The 12484-nt window shown below is 48.8% G+C and overlaps 1 protein-coding gene across 2 annotated transcripts in view; it reads left to right on the top strand.

Moving 5' to 3' along the window:
* The first annotated feature begins 202 nt into the window (after window positions 1–202).
* Window positions 203–12484, top strand: part of LOC123754332 (uncharacterized PE-PGRS family protein PE_PGRS54) — a 139575-nt gene continuing 127293 nt past the window's right edge. For both annotated transcript variants that reach the window (XM_069326409.1, XM_069326407.1), the window contains exon 1: window positions 203–530. The gene's annotated coding sequence lies outside the window, so the exon portion shown is untranslated. The remainder of the gene's footprint in view (window positions 531–12484) is intronic.

Genomic DNA, 12484 nt, shown 5'->3' with positions numbered 1-12484 from the left:
GGAGGAACCATGTGGGGTCGTCCGCGTCATGTGGCTGGTAGTGTAAGGAGGTGGGGGTGTGGTGGTGGTGGGGGTGTGTGATGGGGGGTGTGTGAGAGAGAGAGAGACCTTGAGAGGTGGGGGGGGGGAAGGGGGCGCTAAAGTTCACTTTCAGTGTAAAGCGAGGCTGGAGTGCCAGTACAAGTCTCGTGGCGGCATTCGTCTCTCACTCTCTGGGTGGCACACACGTCCAGGGGCGCCGCCGCCGTGTCTGTCTGTCTCTCTCTCTCACCGTGTTATACCTGGACCCTCCGTCACGCTGTTCCTCTGGTGTCGTCCGCCCGTCCCTACCCCGCGTGTGTCTGTGTCTGCGCCCGGTCAGTGGCGAGCAACGACCAGTGTGGGCCAAGCAGGGCCAAGCCGGGCCAAGCCGGGGCCAAGCCGGGCCAAGCTGGGCCAAGCCGGGCACCTCTTTACTACCACAAACACGCCCATATACCACCTGACGGCTATTCCTTCCTCCCGCCAACCTCCACCACCGACACCCTCCCGTAAGTTGTCATGCTAATTACGTCCTGCTCTGATTTCCTCCCGCTGGGGATGTGTAGTTGGTGTGGCGTCACCCTCTGGCGTCACCCCTGGCGTCACCCTCTGGCGTCACCCTCTGGCGTCACCCCTGGCGTCACCCTCTGGCGTCACCCGTGGAGTCACCTCTGGCGTCACCCCTGGCGTCACCCGTGGCGTCACCTCTGGCGTCACCCCCTGGCGTGATGTAGTGCGGGGGAGACGTGTGGAAGCAGACCAGGAGGCGAGGGGTGAGAGAGCCCAGAGCACCAATGTCAACACACCAGGTCAACACACCACGTGGAGTAAAGACCTGCTCAGTCACCCGTATACAAAAAGACACAAAGGTGACTTGCAGAGGTCCTCCTCTCCCCTGCAAGTCACTCTTCTCGTTTACGCTCGTTAAAACTACACGTCTTAAATCTTCACTCTTGGGTGACATTTATTAGTGTAGTTAAGGCCAGGGATATTTACTGGACATGGCACCAGTGCCCAGGATGGCACTGGTGCCCAGGGTGGCACTGGTGCCCTGGTGGCACCGCAGGAAGGGTGCCTTAATGCAAACTTACCAAGAGGCAACTCGGGCATGCAAGCCGTCAGGTGAAACACAGAACAAAACTGCTATGAAAGAGAAGAGTGACTGGGAGAACTGGAACTCACCTACACCAGATATGAGTAGGAATTGGTGGGGACATGATAACGATATCTAAAATTGTAAACGGAATTCATCCAGTGGAAAACGTTCAAGGAATAACTAAACGAGAGACATAGATGGACGCTAGAGACACAGACGAGACTCAGAGATGACAAAGGGACCATTGTCTGTGTCAAGAGTTGTAAATCACTATAATTCTTTAGACAAAGTGTTAGAGGAGTATTCAATGTATAATTATAGATGTAAATATATAACAAAGCGAGAACAACCCTTGCATTAAAGAACAAAATGTTATAAAAACGTTGAACGCTATTTCTGGTATCATGCAGAGTATCAACACCTGTGGACCATGTTTGCTGTGATCTTGTACTGTTGTATATAAAATGCATTTATAATATGAGTTCGGAAGGCGGGGCTACAAGCTGATACTCAACCATGCAAGCACAACTAGGTTAGTACACCCTCACAACCATATACCGCCCCATTGTACTGATGGGGCGTGTCAAGACCCCATTGTGTGATGGGGTACAATGGGGCGTGTCAAGACCCCATTGTGTGATGGGGTACAATGGGGCGTGTCAAGACCCCATTGTGTGATGGGGTACAATGGGGCGTGTCAAGACCCCATTGTGTGATGGGGTACAATGGGGCGTGTCAAGACCCCATTGTGTGATGGGGTACAATGGGGCGTGCCAAGACCCCATTGTGTGATGGGGTACAATGGGGCGTGTCAAGACCCCATTGTGTGATGGGGTACAATGGGGCGTGCCAAGACCCCATTGTGTGATGGGGTACAATGGGGCGTGTCAAGACCCCATTGTGTGATGGGGTACAATGGGGCGTGCCAAGACCCCCATTGTGTGATGGGGTACAATGGTGCGTGCCAAGACCCCATTGTGTGATGGGGTACAATGGTGCGTGCCAAGACCCCATTGTGTGATGGGGTACAATGGGGCGTGCCAAGACCCCCATTGTGTGATGGGGCACAATGGAGCGTTCCAAGACCCCATTATGTAATGGGGCACAATGGGGCGTGCCAAGACCCCCATTGTGTGATGGGGTACAATGGGGCGTGCCAAGACCCCATTGTGTAATGGGGCATAATGGGGTATGCCAAAACCCTTCTCCCTGGGGGGCACTCATCACCACAAAGCCCCCCTGCCACATCATCAAAGACCACGACCCCACACCCCCCTATAGTGCCTCTTCACATCGAGTGCCACTCCACTTCCAGTGCCAGATGTTATTGACACCTCCCACACGCCTCCTCGCAGCCACCGTGCACATCTCGCCATGGTGCACACCTGACCCACATCCTTCACTGTTATAGAAATTTCTCCTGTCTGGTTCTTAGTCACATGTGTGGAGTGTTGGGGCTGGCGTCCACACCTGCCCTCCCTACTCGACCCCTGTGTGTACGGGAATTTAGTCGATATTACCATCAAGATTTTTATAATAGATATCATTATACCCATTACCCCAGTGGGCACAGTACTCAAGAGCAACGGTGAACTAGCGCCACTCTAGGGGTATTGTACACCACTGGGATGTTGAGCAAATGACGTAGATTTAACGTGTATTTAATGTTACTGGAGCACGTTTGTGTTTATTTGGAAGAGGTCATGACCCCCCGCTGGCAAGTCATCACAATTGGACCAATAGCGGTCAACGGTCATTAGTCAGATGTGTGCAAGTAGTTGCTTGAATTACACTAAGCACCGTTAAGTGCTTCTACAGAGAGCGGGGGGGAGGGGGGTCCTGTACCACACCAGAGTGTATGCTGGGGGGGGGGGGGGGGAGGTGTGTGTGGACCCCCTGTCACACTGGTGGCAGGGGGCCACACACTAGTGGCAGGGGTCCACACACACTGGTGGCAGGGGTCCACACACAAACTAGTGGCAGGGGTCCACACACTAGTGGCAGGGGTCCACACACACACTGGTGGCAGGGGTCCACACACAAACTAGTGGCAGGGGTCCACACACTAGTGGCAGGGGTCCACACACACACTAGTGGCAGGGGTCCACACACTAGTGGCAGGGGTCCACACACACTAGTGGCAGGGGTCCACACACACAATAGTGGCAGGGGTCCCCACACACACTGGTGGCAGGGGTCCACACACACACTAGTGGCAGGGGTCCACATACACACTAGTGGCAGGGGTCCACACACACGCTAGTGGCAGGGGTCCACACACACACTGGTGGCAGGGGTCCACACACACTAGTGGCAGGGGTCCACACACACACTGGTGGCAGGGGTCCACACACACTAGTGGCAGGGGTCCACACACACACTGGTGGCAGGGGGCCACACACACTGGTGGCAAGGGGGCCACACACACTGGTGGCAGGGGTCCACACACACACTGGTGGCAGGGGTCCACACACACACTGGTGGCAGGGGTCCACACACACACTGGTGGCAGGGGTCCACACACACTAGTGGCAGGGGTCCACACACACACTGGTGGCAGGGGTCCACACACACTGGTGGCAGGGGGCCACACACACGCTAGTGGCAGGGGTCCACACACACTGGTGGCAGGGGGCCACACACACACTAGTGGCAGGGGTCCACACACACTGGTGGCAGGGGGCAACACACTAGTGGCAGGGGTCCACACACTAGTGGCAGGGGTCCACACACACACTGGTGGCAGGGGTCCACACACACTAGTGGCAGGGGTCCACACACACACTGGTGGCAGGGGGCCACACACACTGGTGGCAGGGGGGCCACACACACTGGTGGCAGGGGTCCACACACACACTGGTGGCAGGGGTCCACACACACACTGGTGGCAGGGGTCCACACACACACTGGTGGCAGGGGTCCACACACACTAGTGGCAGGGGTCCACACACACACTGGTGGCAGGGGTCCACACACACTGGTGACAGGGTGCCACACACATACTAGTGGCAGGGGTCCACACACACTGGTGGCAGGGGGCCACACACACACTAGTGGCAGGGGTCCACACACTAGTGGCAGGGGTCCACACGCACACTGGTGGCAGGGGTCCACACACTAGTGGCAGGGGTCCACACGCACACTGGTGGCAGGGGTCCACACACACACTGGTGGCAGGGGGCCACACACACTGGTGGCAGGGGTCCACACACACTAGTGGCAGGGGTCCACACACACTGGTGGCAGGGGGCCACACACACTGGTGGCAGGGGGGCCACACACACTGGTGGCAGGGGTCCACACACACACTAGTGGCAGGGGTCCACACACACACTGGTGGCAGGGGTCCACACACAAACTAGTGGCAGGGGTCCACACACTAGTGGCAGGGGTCCACACACACACTGGTGGCAGGGGTCCACACACAAACTAGTGGCAGGGGTCCACACACTAGTGGCAGGGGTCCACACACACACTGGTGGCAGGGGTCCACACACAAACTAGTGGCAGGGGTCCACACACTAGTGGCAGGGGTCCACACACACACTGGTGGCAGGGGTCCACACACACTGGTGGCAGGGGTCCACACACAAACTAGTGGCAGGGGTCCACACACTAGTGGCAGGGGTCCACACACACACTGGTGGCAGGGGTCCACACACACTGGTGGCAGGGGGCCACACACTAGTGGCAGGGGTCCACACACACACTGGTGGCAGGGGTCCACACACACACTGGTGGCAGGGGGCCACACACTAGTGGCAGGGGTCCACACCGCTACCAGACTCACAACATCAACAAACTCTCCCGCATTACCCGCCCCAAACACAGGATTGGTATCTTCATCCCGTTGAAGTTCCCGGCGTGTTGAGGGGCGCAGGAGCCAGGTCGGTGTGGGTGATGACAGCGCCCTCCTCCCTGGAGGGAGCTGCTCTCTCACCCGTAAGGCTGGCTATGTACTCTTTGTACTAGCTTCAGTGGCCTTGTAGGCTGGGCTTCAGCTCCTGGGTTCCAGCCTTTTTGTTTCGTATACCTAGTGTTGAAACAATGAATGGAGTTACCTCTCAATTACCTACCATTTCAGCGTTCAATTGCTCACTATTCTTACGCTGAAGTTTTTTTTTTTGCTATATATCGATCATCTGGTTTGCTAGTTCCTGTCCATGTTGTCTCGTGCTGTTGCTACTGTTGATGTCGTTGTCATGTTCCCTCATTGCCTTGCCTTTCTAAGCATGTTGAGCTCAAGGTGTTTGTCTTTCCTCGTAGCTCAGTCCTCTTGCTTCAGGAACCATTCTTGTAGCATGAACGTGCCCAAAGGCCACACTGTCTCTTACTATGTTTCTCTGGCGATAAGTTTATGGTTATATATACTTACAGTTCTTTTTTTTCGTGCTTAATTCGAGATTTTTTTTATTAGCGTCATAGTATATTCTTCCTATTGGCTCATCCCACGGTCCAAATCTTATCACCTTGCACTTGCTTGGATTAAAATTGAGCTGCCATCTATCTAGCTTTCCCAGGTCTGCGTCAAGCATTCCGTAATCCTCTATCTTGATTAATCTTATAAGATTTGCAAAGTAGACATGGAGGATCCTATTTGGTCAGTACTGTGTGTATGTCTACTATTTGATACCTACATTTTTTTTTTTTTTTTTTTGTATCTGTAGAATCGAGCTCTTAGCTCTTGGACCCCGCCTTTCAAACCAGTTTATTTTTACTCCTATGTCTACCACTATTTCTCTTACACACACATACACACATTATCCTCATGAAGCAGCCCGCAGCAGCTGTCTAACTCCCAGGTACGTATTTACTGCTAGGTGAACAGGAGCACCAGGGTGAAACAAACTTTGCCAATTTGTTTCTGCCTCTGCCGGGGATATCGAACCCGGGCCCTTAGGACTACGACCCCAGAGCGCTGTCCACTCAGCCGCGAGGCCCCGAGGGTGTGTGAGTGTGTGTGTGTGAGTGTGTGTGTGAGTGTGTGTGTGTGTGTGTGTGTGTGTGTGTGTGTGTGTGTGTGTGTGTGTGTGTGTGTGTGTGAGTGTGTGTGTGTGTGTGTGTGTGTGTGTGTGTGTGTGTGTGTGTGTGTGTGTGTGTGTGTGTGTGTGTGTGTGTGTGTGTGTGTGTGTGTGTGAGTGTGTGTGTGTGTGAGTGTGTGTGAGTGTGTGAGAGTGTGTGTGTGTGTGTGTGTGTGTGTGTGTTTGAGTGTGTGTGTGTGTGTGTGTGTGAGTGTGTGTGAGAGTGTTAAGTGCGTCCATCCCCGGGGGCCATAATTAACCCGTCTATGTCCCTGAAGTTGTATTACGAAGGTTGGCGTCAGCGGCAGTCAACTGAGCAAACAGTGCCGCGAACGATGTCATTATTGTTGTGGCACTCTCAGTCTCTTTCCCTCGTACACTACCAGCAGGGAGCCTCGGACCACGACTTGTCCACCAGACTGTCTACGGTGACCCGAGGCTTTGACCTGACCTGGCAGACTGCCCCCTTGCGGCCGGAGGGAGCAACTTCCCCGCACGTGTTCAGGACATGTACAGCCAGAATACAGCCAGAATACAGCCAGAGTACAGCCAGAATACAATCAGAATACAGTCAGAATACAGCCAGAGTACAGCCAGAATACAATCAGAATACAGCCAGAATACAATCAGAATACAGCCAGAGTACAGCCAGAATACAGCCAGAATACAGCCAGAGTACAGCCAGAATACAATCAGAATACAGCCAGAGTACAATTAGTACAACAAGCTGTTCTGGGAACGCTTAAAATCCCTCAAATACAAATTCAATTTCTTAAAATTGTATTTGTAATTCCTCGAGAAATTTGTAATTTACGAGAAATTCCTTTTTCTCGTAGTCGAGAGCAATGTGGTATAAACCTTTGTTTGTCTTAGCATGTTAGAGAGGACTGGTTCGTATGCAAATTAACAAAATTAACTTCGGTTAATTCTGTTAAACTCCAATGAAGTCAATTCCATGCACCCGCCGAACATGTGTTTATGCCAACCCGTCCTCGACTCAAGTCCATTCCATCCAGCGCTCGACCCCCACAGACTCATTCATAATTTTTTACATGTTGTTCATTCAAAACGGGAATTTTGTCAAATATAAATTAATATTATAATAAATTAGCATATTGTGCAGATATAGGCATAGGTTAGGTTAGGTGTTTAGATTCTGTTGGCGATTATTTGTATTTGTAGTACGTGGGTGAAGCATTTACAGCGTTGTGGTTCGAACAAAAGTCGTCAGTGAAGCACTTGTTCCGGAAGTGTTCGAACGTCAACAGTTGTGAGTCGTGTGTAAACCGTTTTTCATGTATAAACAAGGGGGGGGTGTTGATTAAGCAGCATTTACCCTTTATTAATGAGGACTGCCTGCCGTGAGACGTGACTATGACATAATCTTAGTGCTTGTCCTAAGATAAAGATGAATGACTATGATGTCACAGTTCCTCCTGCTGTTACGTCACACCACTTGTACGTTGGATGATATGACGTCATGGATAGAAATGTATCCGTGTGAAAGAGGCAGGAATGACGTTGCGCAACCCGTTCTCGCACTTGCTTATAGTCAATATCTTGCTTATGAATAAGTGCACATGTGACATACTAATTTATTGTGAATATTTGAGTTTACCTTGAAAAGCTGAATAGAAAACCACAACCTAACCTAACCTTCTTAGTATGTTAAGATATTACAATTAATACTGAACTTATATTGATATTACAGTTTTATAAAAATAATAAAACAAAACTAAAATATTTAAATAAATTGTAAAGTAAGTCAGGATATTGTCGAATTTTGTATAAAATCTCTATTGTATAATAAAACTGAGAGAAAAAGTTAGTGCCTTGAAAAAAATATGAATTGGAATATGTCACATATGTACTTATTTATAAGCGAAATAGTTTCTATAAGCAATAAGTCATATATGTGCTGTTTTGTGCGAGAGCAGGTTGCGTTGTGAAGTAAACTAATTGGTCGAAAGGGAGAGAGTGTGAGTGAGAGAGAGGGAGGGAGGGGGTGATAGTAGAGCACCGTCACCTTGCCTCTGGGTTACCTTAAAAAGGGGCTAGAAGCGAGTTAATTGCACAAGGCCGTCAAGATCTGGCTGGCTGCAACACACACACACACACACACACACACACACACACACACACACACACACACACACACACACAACCAAGAACTAATAGCTCTGTCCTGCAGACACAAATAGTAAACACAAACTCTATTTAGATTTATAAACAACGTTCTGATGTTATCCAGCGTCGCATATGCTGCTGACGTTACGTCGTTTATGTGTGTGCCTCAGACGGTAGCGTTGTATTATATCTCTACCAAATATTTGTATCTATCAAATTCCCGTAGTTGCCTTGTATAAATGGGATAGATTCTTCCTGGTCTCCCTTTTTCCCTTTTCTCAATTTCACTACATTACATTTATTAGGGTTGAACTCGAGCAACCATTTGTCTAGCCACTCCTGGCGTTTGTTAAGGTTTTCCTGTACTTTCATGTAGTCCTTTGTTCTTACATTCATGTTTAGTTGTGTGTGTTCTCCCATCATGAATGTGTAAGAGTTCACAGCCTCGTTGAGGTTATATATATATAACAATTACTGACATTAGGGGTCCTGGGACATGAGTGGGATGGGGGGGGGGGGGGGGACTCCACTAGTCACATCCCTCCAGTTCGACTCCCCGCTCCCTAACTGTGACCCTTTGTTTTCTGTCCTTTAGGTACTCCCTTCACGTAGTTCCTCTTCAGTATTTACCAAATTCATTATTTTCTCGTTTATCATACCTTGAACCCAAGCCATTACCGAGCAACAGGTTATCTTGAGGCGATTTCGGGGCTTTTAGTGTCCCTGCGGCCCGGTCCTCGACCAGGCCACCACCCCCAGGAAGCAGCCCGTGACAGCTGACTAACACCCAGGTACCTATTTTACTATCAATATCAAGTTTCCTTTTTTTTGCAATGTAGGAAGATATTGCAAAAAACTCAATTAAAGTTTGAGAAATACTCAAAACTCGATCAAATACTCAATTAAATCGCAATAACGAGATATATATCTATGAGAAAACCTTTGGAGCATGATGGTGGGATCGAACCCGGGTCCTCGGTCCCCCCAGACGCACGCCACACCACTGGACCTCACTATGTTAAAGGGTATAGAACCTGGGGCTGGTTTCATCTCTATGTTAATCCTTTGGTCTAATCTGTATTATGGACAGTATATATATGATTCATAAATATGTTTATTATTGACGTTGACCAGACCACACACTAGAAGGTGAAGGGACGACGACGTTTCGGTCCGTCCTGGACCATTCTCAAGTCGATCGTGGACCATTCTCACAGTCGACTTGAGAATGGTCCAGGACGGACCGAAACGTCGTCGTCGTCCCTTCACCTTCTAGTGTGTGGTCTGATCAACATACTTCAGCCACGTTATTGTGACTCATCGCCAGCTTATTATTCACCCTAGTAGTCACATCAAGTTTACAAGTGATCACACGAACTCACCTCTCCACCAACTTGGCCATTTTGAACTAAATCGTCATTCTTAGTTGCCACTGTAGCTAAGATGCTAAGATAGGGAGCGGGGCTGCTCGTCCAGATGACAAGCGACCCACTTTCTAACACGTTCGTGTGTGTGTGATCTTCGACCAGAGTTAGTAGGGAAAGTGGCTCGTCCCACTTCGATATTGGCAGATAAAACTCAACCCTCTCCCCCTCCCCCCCCCCCCATTGTGATTACGTCAGTAAGGGTGGGGTAGTTCTGCTATTTGGTCCCCTGATCAGGGTCGTAGGCCGGGGTAAGTAGGCCTATTTGTTATAACTTAATTACTCGTATATGGAGAGACAATGCTAAAGGGCTTTTATATAGGGCTATGTATCGTATTTCGTCATTTAACTAATAGTTTAACTCCCCCTTCATCTAATTATACGCATATATATATCTAAAACTGAAAACTCACACCCCAGAAGTGACTCGAACCCATACTGCCAGGAGCACTATACAACTGGTGTACAGGGCACCTTATCCACTCAACCATCACGACCGGACAAACGCTGATAGTAGCTAAGGCTATTTCCCCATCAGCTTTTATCCAGTCGTGATGGTCGAGTGGATAAGGTGCCCTGTTCACCAGTTGCATAGTGCTTCTGGCAGTATGGGTTCGAGTCACTTCTGGGGTGTGAGTTTTCAGTTGCATATATGCCTGGAGACCATTCAGGCTTGTTTGCATATATATATATATATATATATATATATATATATATATATATATATATATATATATATATATATATATATATATATATATATATATCTGAAAACTCTACACCCCAAGAAGGATTCGAACCCAGATCGCCAGGAGCGCTATGCACCATGGCGTACCTGGTACCTTAACCACTAGACCAGCACGACTCTACAAAAAATCTTTGTAGTCGTGAGATTGAAAATTTAAAATTTAATGCTAAAAGTCAAGTTTTATTCATAAAACTGTTGCACATTTATAAGTGGTTTAGTTGACTAAAACAAAAATATCCAATGGATCATAAATATTTTAAAGACAATGTCAATATTGACAGCCTAACGCCGATCATTCTAATTATCAGTTATTATATATAAACTATATCATCATAATTTTAATCTGTATAATTTAAGGCGTTAAGATCCCGTCTGACATGAGGCTAAGTGGAATAAATGTATTCACAATATACATTATGTATACATATGCAAAGTATATACATTATAAGAGAAATGAGACTCGAGAAATAATGTATTGATTTGTTTCTTTATATGATGGATACAATTGGAGAGATAACTAGCATTAACCTCACACCTCACAGGTCACACGCTGCCTCACACCTCACAGGTCACACGCTGCCTCACACCTCACTGGTCACACGCTGCCTCACACCTCACTGGTCACACGCTGCCTCACACCTCACTGGTCACACGCTGCCTCACACCTCACTGGTCACACGCTGCCTCACACCTCACTGGTCAGGTTTATACAGTATTCTCAGTACTTAGTATCATGCCACCCAAGAGGTCTCATCACCTCTTGTCAGGTCTGGAAAACTTATCATAATAAAGATCTCTAAGGCCTTGCGACAGGTCTTTGGACTTCGCAACAAAGGGTCTTTATGCCCCACAAAGGGTCTTTATGCCCCACAAAGGGTCTTTATGCCCCACAAAGGGTCTTTATGCCCCACAAAGGGTCTTTATGCCCCACAAAGGGTCTTTATGCCCCACAAAGGGTCTTTATGCCCCACAAAGGGTCTTTATGCCCCACAAAGGGTCTTTATGCCCCACAAAGGGTCTTTATGCCCCACAACAGGACTTTAGGCCTAACGTGTCTATAAAGCTCCTAGTACTTCAATAATCCTCTCAGCAAGTCTTATTGGATAGGAGCTATTTGGTCTGGGTTCGGGTCCAGGCCAGGGAGGATTGACTGGGCGCAACAATCCTTAACTGTTCGTCCCTATTCACCCAGCAGTAATTGAGTGCCTGGTTGTAAAGCAACACGCGGGTCAAGTTACGAGGGTAACTAGCAGGGTGAGAGGGTTGTTATGGGAAGGAACCAGCTCTTAACCTGCTCTCAGGAGTCAGCAGGCGCCTGCTCCTGTACCCGCTTGTGTAAATAAGTCACACCATCTTCCGTTCTTCTTGTTGTTGTTTTAGATTTAGCTAGTCCATGTAGCACGGGCTATGGTGAGCCCGTAATTGAATTCGGTTATTCGTGATAAGATTGTTACTGTGATATTTGGGTCAAAGTTTTAAATGGAGGTGGGGTTTCCTCCTTTTTCCCTGTTTCTTTTAACCCCCCCCCCACATCCTCCTGTTTTAGGAGTACTTGTAGTAACGACGAGGACCATAATACATATACCGACCTACAACGCAATTAGAAAGTAGCAATCGGCACTATTGAGTCGGACAAACCGGACACCTAATTTTTGACTTGTGTTGCTTTGACAAACTAACCTAACCTAACCTAACCTCCCTAGACCTAACCTAACCTAACCTAACCTAACCTAACCTAACCTAACCTCCCTAGACCTAACCTAACCTAACCTAACCTCCCTAGACCTAACCTAACCTCCCTAGACCTAACCTAACCTAACCTAACCTAGACCTAACCTAACCTAACCTCCCTAGACCTAACCTAACCTAACCTAGACCTAACCTAACCTAACCTAACCTCCCTAGACCTAACCTAACCTAACCTCCCTAGACATAACCTAATCTCCCTAGACCTAACCTAACCTAACCTCCCTAGACCTAACCTAACCTAACCTCCCTAGACCTAACCTAACCTAACCTAGACCTAACCTAACCTAACCTAACCTCC

The sequence above is a fragment of the Procambarus clarkii genome, chromosome 18 (genome assembly GCF_040958095.1).
Source record: "Procambarus clarkii isolate CNS0578487 chromosome 18, FALCON_Pclarkii_2.0, whole genome shotgun sequence".
Taxonomy (NCBI): domain Eukaryota; kingdom Metazoa; phylum Arthropoda; class Malacostraca; order Decapoda; family Cambaridae; genus Procambarus; species Procambarus clarkii.
Note: the sequence above shows the minus strand (reverse complement) of the source record. Positions and strands in the feature narration are given on the sequence as shown.